A 17,037-nucleotide genomic window follows, 5' to 3' on the forward strand; every position below is an offset into this window, starting at 1 on the left:
GCTCTTGCCAATCGCAAACAGTGCCTTACCTATCCCAAAGGATGTCTTACCTCTTCCAAAAGTGTCTCGGGACCATGTCCAAAGGGATACCTCATCTCACCTGGCTATCCAAATGTATCTGCCAAATTCAGATCTCACCTCACCTGGCACACTCTGGGTTTCATACTCCTGGCCTATCAGACCCCCACTTCAGCGGAAGCACCTGGTGATTTAAATTTAATTATGAAGGAAATTCCAATTCCGGGTTGTGGGATTTAGGATTTCTGTGTTTGTCCACTGTTTGTTCAAAATATGAGCCTTAAGGTTTCTTAAGCGGATTGCGTCTACGTTAAGTTTCAGTAAATGCCTTTAGCAGGGAGATAAAGCTGGCAGTACAAAAAGGGGAGTGGGAAAAAAATGAGCCAGGAAATAGGGATTATACAATCACAAAGCAGGAAGCAGCGACTGAGATCCACGCAAAGTATGAGTTGAAATCTGAGTTACCATTTAACTCACCACTGCTTTGATTAATTTACTGTCAATGTGCTCATCCAGCACATGCAAATATATGCTTTCTAATAAGGAGTCCGCTGAGCAAAGACTTCAAAGTGCAGTAGCTTCAAGCTAAATATAGTGAGCATAATCTGCAATTCAGGTAATTATCAATGAATTTGTTTGATAAAGTTGAAGTCCAGGCGCTGTTAGAAAGTATTTATAGGCATATGCCTTCTGGCTTGCGATGTAATCGTGCTTTGTTTGATGGCTGGCAATAAATGAAATCCTTCTTTTAACTGGTTAACGAGCTTATTGCTTGTTACCATGCAGCCAATACTGTTTAAAATGTAATAGAATTGCTGCTCCCTGCATTACTTTTGTGCTAAATTACCATTATTCATTTTTTATCAGCATCAAGTTGTATTACAATGTTAAACTGACTTCTTGAAACAAAATATTTATGGTTATTTTATTCTTAAATATTTATCAGAAATATATGACATTAACATGAGCACAGGCTACACAGGACATAGCCCCAACCTTTGTCTGATTTCTGCCCTCACTGGGGGAATAATAAATTACATTTAAACCACACACCCAATTGCAGACATTTGTGCATAATCTTAGTGCATATTAAGGGAGTAATGCACTGTCAGAGGTCTTGCTTTTTGATGAGACGTTAAACCGCAATCATAGTGTCATTTGAAGCAGGGAAGGCAATCCTGACCCTTTTCACTCAACCGAAAGAAGATAATTCAGCCATTCAATCATTGCCACTTGTTCACTACGCACCAATTGACTCTGTTCACTTCCACGACAAGGGACGACTGTGGGAATATATTGACTGTATTAAGGCACAGGAACATTGGAACAGGAGTACACCATTTAGCCCCTTGAGTCTGTACTGCCAATGTGACCATTGTTAATCTGTTTCCTAACTTCATATACCCACGCACAAGTCAATTTATTTGTGTAATAAAACCACAGCCTATCTTGAATTAGGCATGGTAAATTGTATGTCATGTATGGAGGACACAAACTAAGGAATGATAGATTTGAATATCTCACAAGTGGCCTGAACTAATCAGTAAAATTTAGGCAAATCCACTTGTGAGACGTGAATCATATTGAACAGATTTGCATTGTGCATTGTGCTTCTGCCACATATTAAGTAGTCAAATTAGAAACAGTTTTTGTTGTGGACTCAAATCCACTTAAAACTGCATTCAGGCTTTCCAAAATAATCTCACAAAGGATTCTCACAACCAAAGACAAAAAGCCTGTATGCTATCAGCGTGGAACGCATTTCCCCATCAAGCTTAGATATGAAAGAACAGCACGCTTGGCCTCAAAGGGATGCCTTTTGGAACAAGAAACCAGTACTGCCCGTCAAAATGAGACCAAATTTTGTTCCAATTTCCAAGAAGAATACGGAAAGAGAATTGGTGTAACGGAGTCATCAACAGCATGCGTTCAGATACTAAATAAATTTAACTGCGTTCCATCAAGTTAGATTGTAAACGTTTGGACAGCATAAGGCTTTAGGGGATATTGAAGGTAGAGCGTAAGCACAGAAAATGAAAAAAAATGCAGGACTGTAATAAAGAGAACGTGCAGACAACTATGTGAGAGGGATACCAGTGAGGTCCTCAAGAAAACGGCAGAGACCCTAACCATTTTGGTCAACAGAATGTAAGGAATCATGTCAGAATAATAATTGAAACAAAAGCATTGCTCGGCTGCTGTCCATCTTTAAAAGAAAAGTCTATTTTTTTCATTTGTTCCAGTCAGTACATTTACTTGAGTGAGTGCTGATGACATGTTGGGGGAAAACTAGTTTGGAAAGGCTATTGACCGAGGAATTACGTAACTAGTGAACCTTAATAAGAAGGTTCTTTGCTGTTTTAATGGAAGAATCAACACATTTATTCTAATGTTTGGATAATGTCATATTGGGATGAACATTCATCTTGGCTGAAAGGGCAAAATGAAAGAGAGTGAATTGGTAACCTGTTTTATACTCTGCACAGTTTCCTTTTCTATTGCTGTCAGTGGGAGGACATTGGGTGGTTAAAACTGGCTGCTGATTCACGTTACTGCCCCAAGATGAATTTCTACAATATTGAGTCTGTCAGTGTATAACTGAATAATACAAGGTGATTCTCCGGGGTCCCTCGCCCCAGCTGGGATTCGTTGATTTGGGTGAGAGGGAGAAATCAGGATTCTCACTGTGTATCAAAACCGTTGCCATTCTCCCAGCCCGCTGTGCTTGTCCTAATCAGGTTGATGCCCAGAGCAGGATTACAGCTGATCAACATGTATTGAAATATAATTACCAGATTTGAGGCCAGATGCTCTGGCCCTCTTGTATGCTCCCGCATCCCCCCAGCTGGAAGTCCCACGGGTCCCAATCACACCTGGTCCTGACAAGTGGAGACCAGATGCCATGGACTCCAAAGAGGGGGGGGCGGGGAAGGAGGGAGCATGGGGGTGAGTATCCTCTGTACGCTTACCTCGAGGGTGGCAGAGTGATTTCTTCAGGGGAGATGGGGGGCTCAGGCCCAACCCAAGCCCCCTGACAACCCCCCCCCCACCCCCTCCCACAGACCCCCATCAGGACCCTGGAGGTAAGTGTAGAAAGGGTACTTCCGTACTTCCCCCCCCCTTGTAACCCCCCCCACCCTGAGTCGAAAGTGCCAGGTAGACACTGCGAAGGTGTGGGGCCTGAAGGTTGGCTAAGGGGGTGCCAGAAGAGGGGAACTGAACAATAGAACATTACAGCACAGTACAGGCCCTTCGGTCCTCGATGTTGGGCTGACCTGTGAAACCAATCTAAAGCCCATCTACACTATTCTATTATAGAACAGTACAGCACAGAACAGGCCCTTCGGCCCTTGATGTTGTGCCGAGCAATGATCACCCTACTCAAACCCACGTATCCACCCTATACCCGTAACCCAACAACCCCCCCTTAACCTTACTTTTTAGGACACTACGGGCAATTTAGCATGGCCAATCCACCTAACCCGCACATCTTTGGACTGTGGGAGGAAACCGGAGCACCCGGAGGAAACCCACGCACACACGGGGAGGACGTGCAGACTCCACACAGACAATGACCCAGCCGGGAACCGAACCTGGGACCCTGGAGCTGTGAAGCATTTATGCTAACCACCATGCTACCGTGCTGCCCCAAATGTCATTATCAACCATATGTTTATCCAATGACCATTTAAATGCCCTTAATGTTGGCGAGTCCATTACTATTGAAGGTATGGCATTCCACACCCTTACAACTCTCTGAGTAAAGAACCTACCTCTGACATCTGTCCAGGCTGGGAGGGCCGAAGGGCCTGTTCTAGTGCTGTAATTTTCCTTCTTCTTTATATCTATCGCCCCTCAATTTAAAGCTAAATCCTCTCGTGCTAGCCATCACCATCCGAGGAAAAAGGCTCACTGTCCATCCTATCTAATCCTCTGATCATCTTGTATGCCTCTATTAAGTCACGTCTTAACCTTCTTCTCTCTAACGAAAACAGCCTCAAGTCCCTCAGCCTTTCCTCATAAGATCTTTCCTCCATACCAGGCAACATCCTGGTAAATCTCCTCTGCACCCTATCCAACGCTTCCACATCCTTCCTATAATGCGGCGACCAGAACTGCACGCAATACTCCAAAGACGGCCGCACCAGAGTTTTGTACAGCTGCAACATGACCTCATGGCTCCGAAACTCAATCCCTCTAACAATAAAAGCTAACACTATGCCTTACAAAGAACAAAGAAAAGTACAGCACAGGAACAGGCCCGTCGGCCCTCCAAGCCCGTGCCGACCATGCTGCCCGACTGAACTACAATCTTCGACACTTCCTGGGTCTGTATCCCTCTATTCCCATCCTATCCATATATTTGTCAGGATGCCCCTTAAATGTCATGATCGTCCCTGCTTCCATCACCTCCTACGGCAGCGAGTTCCAGACACGCACGACCCTCTGTGTAAAAAACTTACCTCGTACATCTACTCTAAACCTTGCCCCTTGCACTTTAAACCTATGCCCCCTAGTAATTGACCCCTTTACCCTGGGGAAAAGCCTCTGACTATCCACTCTGTCTATGCTCCTCATAATTTTGTAGACCTCTATCAGGTCGCCCCTTAACCTCCGTCGTCCCAGTGAGAACAAACTGAGTTTATTCAACCGCCCCTCATAGCTAATGCCCTCCATACAAAGAACAACGAACAAAGAAAATTACAGCACAGGAACAGGCCCTTCGGCCCTCCCAGCATCGATCCAGATCCTTTATCTAAACCTGTCTCCTATTTTCCAAGGTCTACTTCCCTCTGTTCCCGCCATTCATATTCCTGTCTAGATGCTTCTTAAATGATGCTATCGTGCCCGCCTCTACCACCTCCGCTGGTAAAGCGTTCCAGGCACCCACCACCCTCTGCGTAAAAAACTTTCCACGCACATCTCCCTTAAACATTCCCCCTCTCACCTTGAAATCGTGACCCCTTGTAACTGACACCCCACTCTTGGGAAAAGCTTGTTGCTATCTACCCTGTCCATACCTCTCATAATTTTGTAGACCTCAATCAGGTCCCCCCTCAACCTCCGTCTTTCCAACGAAAACAATCCTAATCTACTCAACCTTTCTTCATAGCTAGCACCCTCCATACCAGGCAACATCCTGGTGAACCTCCTCTGCACCCTCTCCAAGGCATCCACATCCTTCTGGTAATGTGGCGACCAGAACTGCACGCAGTATTCCAAATGTGGCCGAACCAAAGTCCTATACAACTGTAACATGACCTGCCAACTCTTGTACTCAATACCCCGTCCGATGAAGGCAAGCATGCTGTATGCCTTCTTGACCACTCTATCAACCTGCGTTGCCACCTTCAGGGTACAATGGACCTGAACTCCCAGATCTCTCTGCACATCAATTTTCCCCAAGACCCTTCCATTGACCATATAGTCCGCTCTTGAATTTGATCTTCCAAAATGCATCACCTCGCATTTGCCTGGATTGAACTCCATCTGCCATTTCTCTGCCCAACTCTCCAATCTATCTATATTTTGTTGTATTCTCTGACAGTCCTCCTCGCTATCTGCAACTCCACCAATCTTAGTATCATCTGCAAACTTGCTAATCAGACCACCTATACCTTCCTCCAGGTCATTTATGTAGATCACAAACATCAGTGGTCCGATTACGGATCCCTGTGGAACACCACTAGTCACCCTTCTCCATTTTGAGACACTCCCTTCCACCACTACTCTCTGTCTCCTGTTGCCCAGCCAGTTCTTTATCCATCTAGCTAGTACACCCTGAACCCCATACAACTTCACTTTTTCCATCAACCTGCCATGGGAAACCTTATCAAACGCCTTACTAAAGTCCATGTATACGACATCTACAGCCCTTCCCTCATCAATTAAATTTGTCACTTCCTCAAAGAATTCTATTAGGTTTGTAAGACATGACCTTCCCTGCACAAAACCATGCTGCCTATCACTGATAAGTCTATTTTCTTCCAGATGTGAATAGATCCTATCTCTCAGTATCTTCTACAACAGTTTGCCTACCACTGAAGTCAAGCTCACAGGTCTATAATTCCCTGGATTATCCCTGCTACCCTTCTTAAACAAAGGGACAACATTAGCAATTCTCCAGTCCTCCGGGACCTCACCCGTGCTCAAGGATGCTGCAAAGATATCTGTTAAGGCCCCAGCTATTTCGACCCTCACTTCCCTCAGCAACCTGGGATAGATCCCATCCGGTCCTGGGGACTTGTCCACCTTAATCTCTTTCAGAATACCCAAAACTTCCCTCTTCCGTATGACAACTTGACAGAGAGTATTTAAACATCCATCCCTAGCCTCAACATCCATCTTGTCCCTCTCCTTTGTGAATACCGATGCAAAGTACTCATTAAGAATCTCACCCATTTCCTTTGAGTCCATGCATAAATTCCCTCTTTTGTCTTTAAGTGGGCCAATCCTTTCTCTAGTTACCCTCTTGCTCCTTACATACGAATAAAATGCTTTGGGATTTTCCTTAACCCTGTTAGCCAAAGATATTTCATGACCCCTTTTAGCCCTCTTTATTGCGCGTTTGAGATTCGTCCTACTTTCCCGATATTCCTCCAAAGCTTCATCAGTTTTGAGTTGCCTCGATCCTATGTATGCTTCTTTTTCATCTTAGCTAGTCTCACAATTTCACCCGTCATCAATGGTTCCCTAATCTTGCCATTTCTATCTTTCATTTTCACAGGAACATGTCTGTCCTGCACTCTAATCAACCTTTCCTTAAAAGACTTCCACATTTCAAATGTGGATTTACCCTTAAACAGCTGCTTCCAATCCACATTCCCTAGGTCCTGCCGAATTTTGTTATACTCTGCCTTTCCCCAATTTAGTACTCTTCCTTTCAGACCCCTCTTGTCCTTGTCCATGATTATTCTAAAACTTATGGAATTGTGATCGCTATTCCCAAAGTAATCACCGACTGAAACATCAACCACCTGGCCGGGATCATTCCCCAATACCAGGTCCAGTATGGCCCCTTCCCGAGTTGGACTATTTACACACTGCTCTAAAAAACTCTCCTGGATGCTCCTTACAAACTCTGCTCCATCTACGCCTCCAACACTACACGAATCCCATTCAATGTTGGGGAAGTTAAAATCTCCCATCACAACCACCCTATTGCTCCTACATTTTTCTATAATCTGTCTGCATATTTGTACCTCTACTTCATGCTCGCTTTTGGGAGGCCTGTAGTAAAGTCCCAACAATGTTACTGCACCCTTCCTATTTCTCAGCTCCGCCCATATTGCCTCAGTGCTTGGATCCTCCATCGTGCCCTCCTTAATCACAGCTGTGATATCATCTCTGACGAGTAATGCAACTCTTCCACCCCTTCTACCTCCCTCTCTATCCCTCCTGAAGCATTTATAACCTGGGATATTCAGTTGCCAGTCCTGCCCTTCCCGCAACCAAGTCTCAGTAATACCAATAACATCATATTCCCAGGTACTGATCCAAGCCCTAAGTTCATCTGCCTTACCTGCTGCACTTCTCGCATTAAAACAAATGCACCTCAGACCACCTTTGCGTTCATCATCTCTTCCCTGTCTACTCTTCCCCTTAGTCACATTGAGTTTATTGTCTCATACCTTACTGGCTTTAGTTGCTGCTTCTTTACTGACCTCTAACTTCATAATCTGGTTCCCATCCCCCTGCCACATTAGTTTAAAACCTCCCCAACAGTGTTAGCAAAAGCACCCCCTAGGACATTGGTTCCAGTCCTGCCCAGGTGTAGACCATCCGGTTTGTAATGGTCCCACCGCCCCAGAACCGGTTCCAATGTCCCAAAAATCTGAACCCCCTCCCTCCTGCACCATTTCTCAAGCCACGTATTCATTCTGACTATTCTTGAATTTCTACTCTGACTGTCCCGTGGCACTGGTAGCAATCCTGAAATTACTACCTTTTAGGTCCTACTTTTTAACTTATCTCATAACTCCCTAAATTCTGATTGTAGGACCTCATCCCTTTTTTTACCTATATCGTTGGTGCCTATATGCACCACGACAACTGGCTGTTCATCCTCCCCCTTCAGTATGTCCTGCAGCCGATCGGAGACATCTCTGACCCGAGCACCCGGGAGGCAACATACCATTCGGGAGTCTCTTTTTCAACCACAGAAACGCATGTCTACTCCCCTTACAATTGAATCCCCTATGACTACAGCCCTGCCAGTCTTTTTCCCGCCCTTCTGTGCAGCAGAGCTAGCCACGGTGCCATGAGCCTGGCTACTACTGCCTTCCCCTGGTGAGTCATCTCCCCCAACAGTATCCAAAACGGTATACCTGTTTTGGAGGGAGATGACCGCAGAGGACACCTGCACTGCCTTCCTGCTCTTTCTCTGCCTTTTGGTCACCCATTCCCTGTCTCCGTCACCAATCCTAATCTGCGGTGTGACCAACTCACTGAACGTGCTATCCACAACCTCCCCAGCATCGCGGATGCTCCAAAGTGAGTCCATCCGCAGCTCCAGAGCTGTCATGCGGTCTAACAGGAGCTGCAGCTGGACACACTTCCCGCACATGAAGACGTCAGGGGCATCGGCCATGGCCCTGAACTCCCACATTGCGCACGAGGAGCATAACACGGGTCTGGGATCTCCTGCCATTTTTACCCTTTACCTTAACTGATTACAAATATAGTATCAAATAATTATTAAGTGAAATGAATAAAGATTTTACTTACCAATCACAATACTCACCAACACACGAAGAGTTAAATTTCTCCCAGCAACTGCTAATTGGAGCACTTTGCTTGCCAGCCAATCAGGTCACTGCTTTGCTGTGATGTCACCCTTCAAGGTAAGTTTTTAAAGAGATAAACTTACCTTCCCGACAACCACGGTTGATGTTTTTGGTTAGAGGAGGGGATAGGGAGGGAAACACTGAGGAAGTGTTTCGGGTTTAATTGTCACTTGACAACAGCCCCTTCACAAACCACCTTCAAATTAGGATGACCGCACTGCAGGTATGCAAATCTCCCCGGAACAGGCAATCAGTAGCTCCGCTCTGCTGCCCTCTGCTGAATGCTTTCTTGCCCTCGAACTCCTCGGGTCTCTTTTGCAGGTACACCTTCAAATTAGTCTGACCGCACTGCACGTATGCAAATCTCCCCGGAACAGGCAATCAGTAGCTCTGCTCTGCTGCCCTCTGCTGGATGCTTGCTTGCACTCGAACTCCTCGGGTCTCTTTTGCAGGTACACCTTCAAATTAGGCTGACCGCACTGCACGTATGCAAATCTCCCCGGAACAGGCAATCAGTAGCTCCACTCTGCTGCCCTCTGCTGGATCTACCAGGCAACATCCTGGTAAATCTCTTCTGCACCCTCTCTAATGCCTCCACATCCTTCTGGTAGTGCGGGACCAGAATTGGACACTATAATCCAAGTGTGGCCTAACTATGTTTCTATACAGCTGCAACATGACTTGCCAATTCTTATACTCAGTGCCCCGGCCAATGAAGGCAAGCATGCCGTATGCCATCTTGACTACCTTCTCCACCTGTGTTGCAGCTTTCAGTGACCTGTGGACCTGTACACCTAGATCTCTCTGACTTTCAATACTCTTGAGGGTTCTACCATTCACTGTATATTCCCTACCTGTATTAGACCTTCCAAAATGCATTACCTCACATTTGTCCATCTGCCATCTCTCCGCCCAAGTCTCCAAACAATCTAAATCCTGCTGTATCCTCTGACAGTCCTCATCGCTATCCCCAATTCCACCAAGTTTTGTGTTGTCCACTAACTTACTAATCAGACCAGTTACTTTTTCCTCCAAATCATTTATATATACTATGAACAGCAAAGGTCCCAGCACTGATTCCTGTGGAACACCATTAGTCACAGCCCTCCATTTAGAAAAGTACCCTTCCATTGCTGCTTTCTATGCCTTCTATGACCTAGCCAGTTCTGTATCCACCTTGCCAGCTCACCCCTGATCCCGTGTGGCTTCACCTTTTGTACCAGTCGACCATGAGGGACCTTGTCAAAGACCTTACTGAAGTCCATATAGACAACATCCACTGCCCTAACTGCATCAATCATCTTTGTGACCGCTTCGAAAAACTCTCTCAAGTTAATGAGACACGACATCCCCTTCACAAAACCATGCTGCCTTTCACTAATACGTCCATTTGCTTCCAAATGGGACTAGATACTGTCTCGAAGAATTCTCTCCAGTAAGGCTCACCAGCCTGTAGTTCCCTGGATTATCCTTGCTACCCTTCTTAAACAAAGGGACAACATTGGCTATTCTCCAGTCCTCAGGGGACATCACCCGAAGACAGTGAGGATCCAAAGATTTTTGTCAAGACTTCAGCAATTTCCTCTCTAACCTCCTTCAGTATTCTGGGGTAGATCCCATCAGGCCCTGGGGACTTATCAACATTAATATTTTTCAAGACGCCCAACACCTCGTCTTTTTGGATCTCAATGTGACCTAGGCTATCTACACACCCTTCTCCAGACTCAACACCCACCAATTCCTTCTCTTTGGTGAATACTGATGCAAAATATTCATTTAGTACCGCGCCCATTTTCTCTGGCTCCACACATAGATTCCGTCCCCTGTCCTTCAGTGGGCCAACCCTTTCCCTGGCTACCCTCTTGCTTTTTCTGTACGTGTAAAAAGCCTTGGGATTTTCCTTAACCCTATTTGCCAATGACTTTTCGTGACCCGTTCTGGCCCTCCTGACTCCTTGCTTAAGTTCTTTCCTACTTTCCTTATATTCCACGCAGGCTTCGTCTGTTCCCAGCCTTTTAGCCCTGACAAATGCCTCCTTTTTCTTTTTGACGAGGCCTATGATATCTCTCGTTGTCCAAGGTTCCCGAAATGTGCCGCATTTATCCTTCTTCCTCACAGGAACATGCTGGTCCTGAATTTCTTTCAACTGACACTTGAAAGCCTCCCACATGTCAGATGTTGATTTACCCGCAAACATCCGCCCCCAATCTAGGTTCTTCAGTTCCCAGCTAATATTGTTATAATTAGCCTTCCCCCAATTTACCACATTCACACTCGGACCACTCTTATCCTTGTCCACCAGCACTTTAAAACTTACTGAATTGTGGTCACTGTTCCCAAAATGCTCCCCTACTGAAACTTCTACCACCTGGCTGGGCTCATTCCCCAATACCAGGTCCAGTATAGCCCCTTCCCTCGTTGAACTATCTTAACAACCCTATCAACCTTGGTGGCAACTTTCAGGGATCTATGTACATGGACAACGAGATCTCTCTGCTCATCCACACTACCAAGAATCTTACCATTAGCCCAATACTCTGTACTCCTGTTACTCCTTCCAAAATGAATCACCTCAGACTTTTCAGCATCAAACTCCATTTGCCACTTCTCAGCCCAGTTCTGCAGCTTATCTATGTCCCTCTGTAACCTGCAACATCCTTCCGCACTGTCCACAACTCCACCGACTTTAGTGTCATCCGCAAATTTACTCATCCATCCTTCTACGCCCTCCTCCAGGTCATTTATAAAAATAATAAACAGCAGTGGCCCCAAAACAGATCCTTGTGGTACACCACTAGTAACTGAACTCCAGGCTGAACATTCCCCATCAACCACCACCCTCTGTCTTCTTACAGCTAGCCAATTTCTGATCCAAACCGCTAAATTACCCTCAATCCAATGTCACTGTATTTTCTGTAAAAGCCTACCATGGGGAACCTTATCAAAAGCTTTACTAAAATCCATATACACCACATCAACTACTTTACCCTCCACCTGTTTGTTCACTTTTCAAAGAACTCAATACGTTTTGTGAGGCACGAGCTACCCTTCACAAAACCGTGTTGATTATCCCTAATCAAATTATTCCTTTCTGGATAATTATAAATCCTATCTCTTATAATCCTTTCCAAGACTTTGCCCACAACAGAAGTAAGGCTCACTGGTTTATAGTTACTGGCATTGTCTCTACTCCCCTTCTTGAACAAGTGGACAACATTTGTTATCCTCCAGTCTTCTGGCACTATTCCTGGAGACAAAGACGACATAAAGATCAAAGCGAAAGGCTCTGCAATCTCCTCCCAAGCTTCCCAGAGAATCAGAGGATAAATTCTATCCAGCCCAGGGGACTTATCTATTTTCACACTTTCCAGAATCGCTAACACCTCCTCCTTATGAACCTCAATCCCGTCTAGTCTAGTAGCCTGTATCTCAGTATTCTCCTCGACAACATTATCTTTTTCCTGTGTGAATACTGATGAAAAATATTAATTTAATGCCTCTCCTATCTCCTCGGACTCGACGGACAACTTCCCACTACAGTCCTTGACTGGCCCTACTCTTACCCTAGTCATTCTTTTATTCCTGACATACCTGTAGAAAGCTTTAGGGTTTTCCTTGATCCTACCTGCCAAGGACTTCTCATGTCCCCTCCTGGCTCTTCTTAGCTCTCTCTTTAGGTCCTTCCTGGCTAACTTGTAACTCTCAAGTGCCCTAACTGAACCTTCACGTCTCATCTTTGCATAAGCCTCCTTCTTCCTCTTGACAAGAGATTCAACTACTTTAGTAAACCACGGTTCCCTCGCTCACCTCCTCCTCTTTTACCACCTTCCCTGAGCTTCCTGAAACATCTAAACCGTGAAACCTGCAACAACCATTCCTGTCCCTGCTCTATTCATGTCTCCAAAATGGTCACAACATCAAAGTCCCAGGTACTAACCCATGCTGCAAGTTCACCCACCTTATTCCGGATGCTCCGGGTGTTGAGGTAGACATACTTCAGACCACCTTCCTGCCAGCCGGTGACACTCCTGCAACCTTGAAATGTTACTCATGACCTCACTACACTCAACCTCCTGTACACTGGAGCTACAATTCAGGTTCCCATCCCCCTGCTGAATTAGTTTAAACCCTCCCGAAAAGGATGCCGAAAACACGATTCGAGACTGAGGGGCTTACCTGCAGGGGAAGGGGCCTGAAGGGTCTTCATTTAAGTCTTCAATCAAATCATCAGATGAGTCTCAATCCCAATGGGTGTCATAAAACAGGAAATGCTGATTATAAAGTAGAAAACATTGCTTCTCGCAAGGAATGTGATAAAATGTGAAGGATCCTGCTTATAAATGCTGATGAATGTTGAATGTGATTTATAAATCGGATGCAACTTAGCAACTGAAGACCATTGCTTATCAGATACACAATACAGGGCCTGATCTGTCTGCTCCATTGTGCTCAGCTCGGGACGTGGCGAGGCCGTAACCACTCGCAAGATTTGCAATGCTCGGCAATCCTGGCAAGATCTAATAAGGGCTCACATTTCCTTGTGATCTGGATCTTGCCCTCACTGGGCAGGATCCAGATTTGCATATTCCAGTGACTAGTTCGGCTCACATGCTGCAGGCATTGAGAAACACCATGCTAAACGCACAAAATGGGACTTTCATTTGCTGTTAAATCGCTCCTCCTGCTTTAAAATTGGGAAACTATTTCAAAGGGTGAAACACTTATTTAAAACAGGCGCACTGTGTTCCACTGGAAAGGTTGTTATTAAATTTGGAGAACTGAGGGAAATATTGTCTAAGGTGATTATGATTACAACTGTATAAACGTTCAATTTGGGTTTATTGTCACATGCACCGAGATACAGTGAAAAGTATTGTACTGCATACAGTCCAGAGAGTTCCTTCCATATATGAAGAAACATGGGACATACGGTAGATACACAATGTATATACATAGATACAGACATTGGGTGACATAAAAGAGAAAGGTTAGAGATAGTGGCCGCGATTCCCCCAAAGGGAGACAAAGTGCCGACGCCGGAGTGAAACCCGGAGTGTTTCACTCCGGCATTGGAGGCCGCTCCTCACCCCCTATTCTCCCACCCCCAGGGGGCTAGGAGAGGCAGCGCGTCAATCTCGGGTGCCGGGCCTTGATGCTTGCGTCAACGCGGCGCCGCCTGAATGATGCAGCCGGCGGCGCCTAAATGACGTCACCCGCGCATTCGCAGGTTGGCCGGCACCAACCCGCGCATGCGCGGTTGCCGTCTCCCCCTCCGCTGCCCCACAAGACATGTCGGAGTGATCATGCGGGGCGGCGGAGGGAAAAGGTTGCGTCTTTCACAGACGCTGGCCCGACGATCGGTGGGCACTGATCGCGGGCCAGACCACTCCTGAGCACCCCCCTGGTGCTCAATTCTCCCTCCGCCCCCCACAGGCCCCACACGCAGCGGTCGTGCACTGTTCACGCCGGCAGCGACCAGATGTGGTTGGCGCCGGCGTGAACCGGTCGTATTAGGCAGGCCGCTTGGCCCATCCAGGCCGGAGAATCGCCGCTCACCCTGAGCGGCGATTCTCCGAGCGGCCTGTCGCAAAACGCGACACGCCATTTTGGGGGGGTCGGAGAATCGCGTGCGGGTGCCAGGGCGGCATGGCGTGATTCGCCCGGCAATCCCGTGATTCTCCTGCCCGGCGTGGGGTCGGAGAATCGCGCTCAGTATTCGTGTTAGAATTAAGTTTTGGAAGATTAGTATGGTAAGGGGATCTGTAGGAGAGTCGCCATGCTCCGGTGCCATCTTGAGTAACTATTCTGTGAGATTCAAGAAAATGTCCCAGAAAGGTCATTAAAAATCTTTAATTCTCTTAAAATTGCCAATTTATCTGAGAAAAAACAGTTATAAACACTTGATTTAGTAATTATCACTTTAAATTGTGCATTGCAAGTTTGGAAGACCAATGCAAAATCTTTGAGTTTGGTTCTAAATTATAATCCCACAGTTGAGGGTACTTTTCTGATGCTGTGTTACTAGTGGAAAGCCATGTTAGCCAGGTATACTGCAAATTCAGGTATATGATTGAGATGAAGAAGATAGATGTAAAGCGTGACTTTGCTAATGGCTAGTGGGTGCCTGGAACTCGCTGCCGGAGGAGGTGGTGGAAGCCGGAATGATAGTGATGTTTAAGGGGCATCTTGACAAATACATGAATAGGATGGGAATAGAGGGATACGGACCCAGGAAGTGTAGAAGATTTTAGTTTAGACGGGTAGCATGGTCGCCAAAGGCTTGGAGGGCCGAAGGGCCTGTTCCTGTGCTGTACTTTTTTTTGTTTTTTGTTCTTTGTTATAATGTGCTCTATCAGGAAGCATTTTGCTACAACTCAGGTACTGCCAACTTCCAATTTTGTAGTTACTAACTATCTTGCAATCTCTTCACAATGTTCGCCCAGATATTTCCTTTAAGGGTTCTCCCAGTCATAATCCCCAAAGAAAGAGAGTAAATAAATCCAAAATCTAAACAATTGGGAATAAAATGCCAATTTGTACCAAGTTTAGAATTGGCAGATCTACCTGCATTTTTAAATCATTGATATGGCTCTTACAGAGAATCGATTAGCCTGTTTCCTCGGTCAATGCACGTGTCCAATGTCAAGACTTTTTTTTAGATATCTGCTGGGTATTAAGTGACGTGAATTTATCAAGGTCTGGAATGCGGAGCTTTGTTGCAGATCAGCCTAACTTTAAATTGTGGATGGGGTGGTCATCGAGTAAAGAGTTGGGGAAATATGAAGAATGATTCTTTGTGCTTTTAATTTGAACTACCCAGCGGTTTTCACATGGTTAGATTGTTGGCTCACTCGTAAATTGGTTTGCCTGAATCAAGCTGGAACAACAGAGAACAAAATTAACATTTCATTTGTTAAAGAATAAGACCTTGGGTGAAATTTTCCATTTGAGAAACTTAGGGTGGGCTCCCAAATGACTAGAGGCTATGTGAACATTTACAGGACACAGTGAGCAGCCAGCAGAGTGAGCAGCCAGGGGCCTGTGACTTGTGTCAAATGGGTGGGTTTAAAACAAATACTGCAGCAATGGCGGTCTGAGACAGGCCACCCTGACTCCATAGGGGGTCACCCCGAATCCACGGAACTATCAGCAAGTCACTCCCTACGTCTCCCCCCAGTCCTGGGAGGCACTCCTCAGCAAGCGGTTCATAGATAGATAGAACAGTACAGCACAGAACAGGCCCTTCGGCCCTCGATGTTGTGCCGAGCAATGATCACCCTACTTAAACCCACGTAACCCGTATCCCAACAATCCCCCCATTAACCTTACACTACGGGCAATTTAGAATGGCCAATCCACCTAACCCGCACATCTTTGGACTGTGGGAGGAAACCGGAGCACCCGGATGAAACCCACGCACACACAGGGAGGACGTGCAGACTCCACACAGACAGTGACCCAGCCGGGAATCGAACCTGGGACCCTGGAGCTGTGAAGCATTGATGCTAACCACCATGCTACCGTGAGGCCCCAATGTTCAATTCTGAACATTTCAAAACTTTGCTTACTTTCTCTTTCTCTCTCCCCTCAGCAGCCATGGTGCCCGGCCGCCTTTGTAGTAAATCGCACCCGCATGACTTCCACCAGCGAGAGACCGGAGCATGGCATCCGAATCGGCACCAGGAACGAACCTTGGCTAGAAGCCCAATTCGCCACCTGAGCACAGTTTGCATTTGCGGAGCCGTGAGGCGGAGATTTCCACCACTTGTCTCTTTATAATTAGTTCGCTAAAATTAGAATATTGTTATATTGGTTTGGATAGCACTCATTCTTTATCATTCAAATTCCATGTTTAGGCTAACCCACAAGAACTGAATTTCACTTGCTGTTATTATTCAAATGTTGACAACTTGATAGGAAAGGCTTTTTTTGTCAATTACCCATAGCTGCTCCATTTTTAGGTCCTGCAATGAGCGTTTTTCCTGCTTCTTTGTGACATGCCACAAACAGAATTTTCATTGCTGTAACAGCACACATCACATCTGTGCAGGGAACATTTAACAGACAATGTCCTTGCAACAGGAGAATGTATACTGTGATAATAAAGCCAGATTTTGATTAAATATATTTTTCAAAAATTATTTCATGGGATGTGAGCGTCGCTGGCTGGGCCAGTATTTATTGCCCATCCTTAAGTGCCCTTGAACTGAATGGTTCACTCAACCATTTCAAT

At 45.9% G+C, this 17,037-nt stretch overlaps 1 long non-coding RNA gene across 1 annotated transcript; it reads left to right on the top strand.

The window, feature by feature from the left end:
* Positions 1-446: 446 nt before the first annotated feature.
* LOC119972918 lies at positions 447-16,927 on the top strand. Its single transcript, XR_005462170.1, has 2 exons — positions 447-634; positions 16,396-16,927. It is a non-coding gene; the product is annotated as an uncharacterized LOC119972918 (long non-coding RNA).
* The last annotated feature ends 110 nt before the right edge of the window (positions 16,928-17,037 follow it).

Source organism: Scyliorhinus canicula, chromosome 10 (assembly GCF_902713615.1).
Source record: "Scyliorhinus canicula chromosome 10, sScyCan1.1, whole genome shotgun sequence".
Lineage (NCBI taxonomy): Eukaryota > Metazoa > Chordata > Chondrichthyes > Carcharhiniformes > Scyliorhinidae > Scyliorhinus > Scyliorhinus canicula.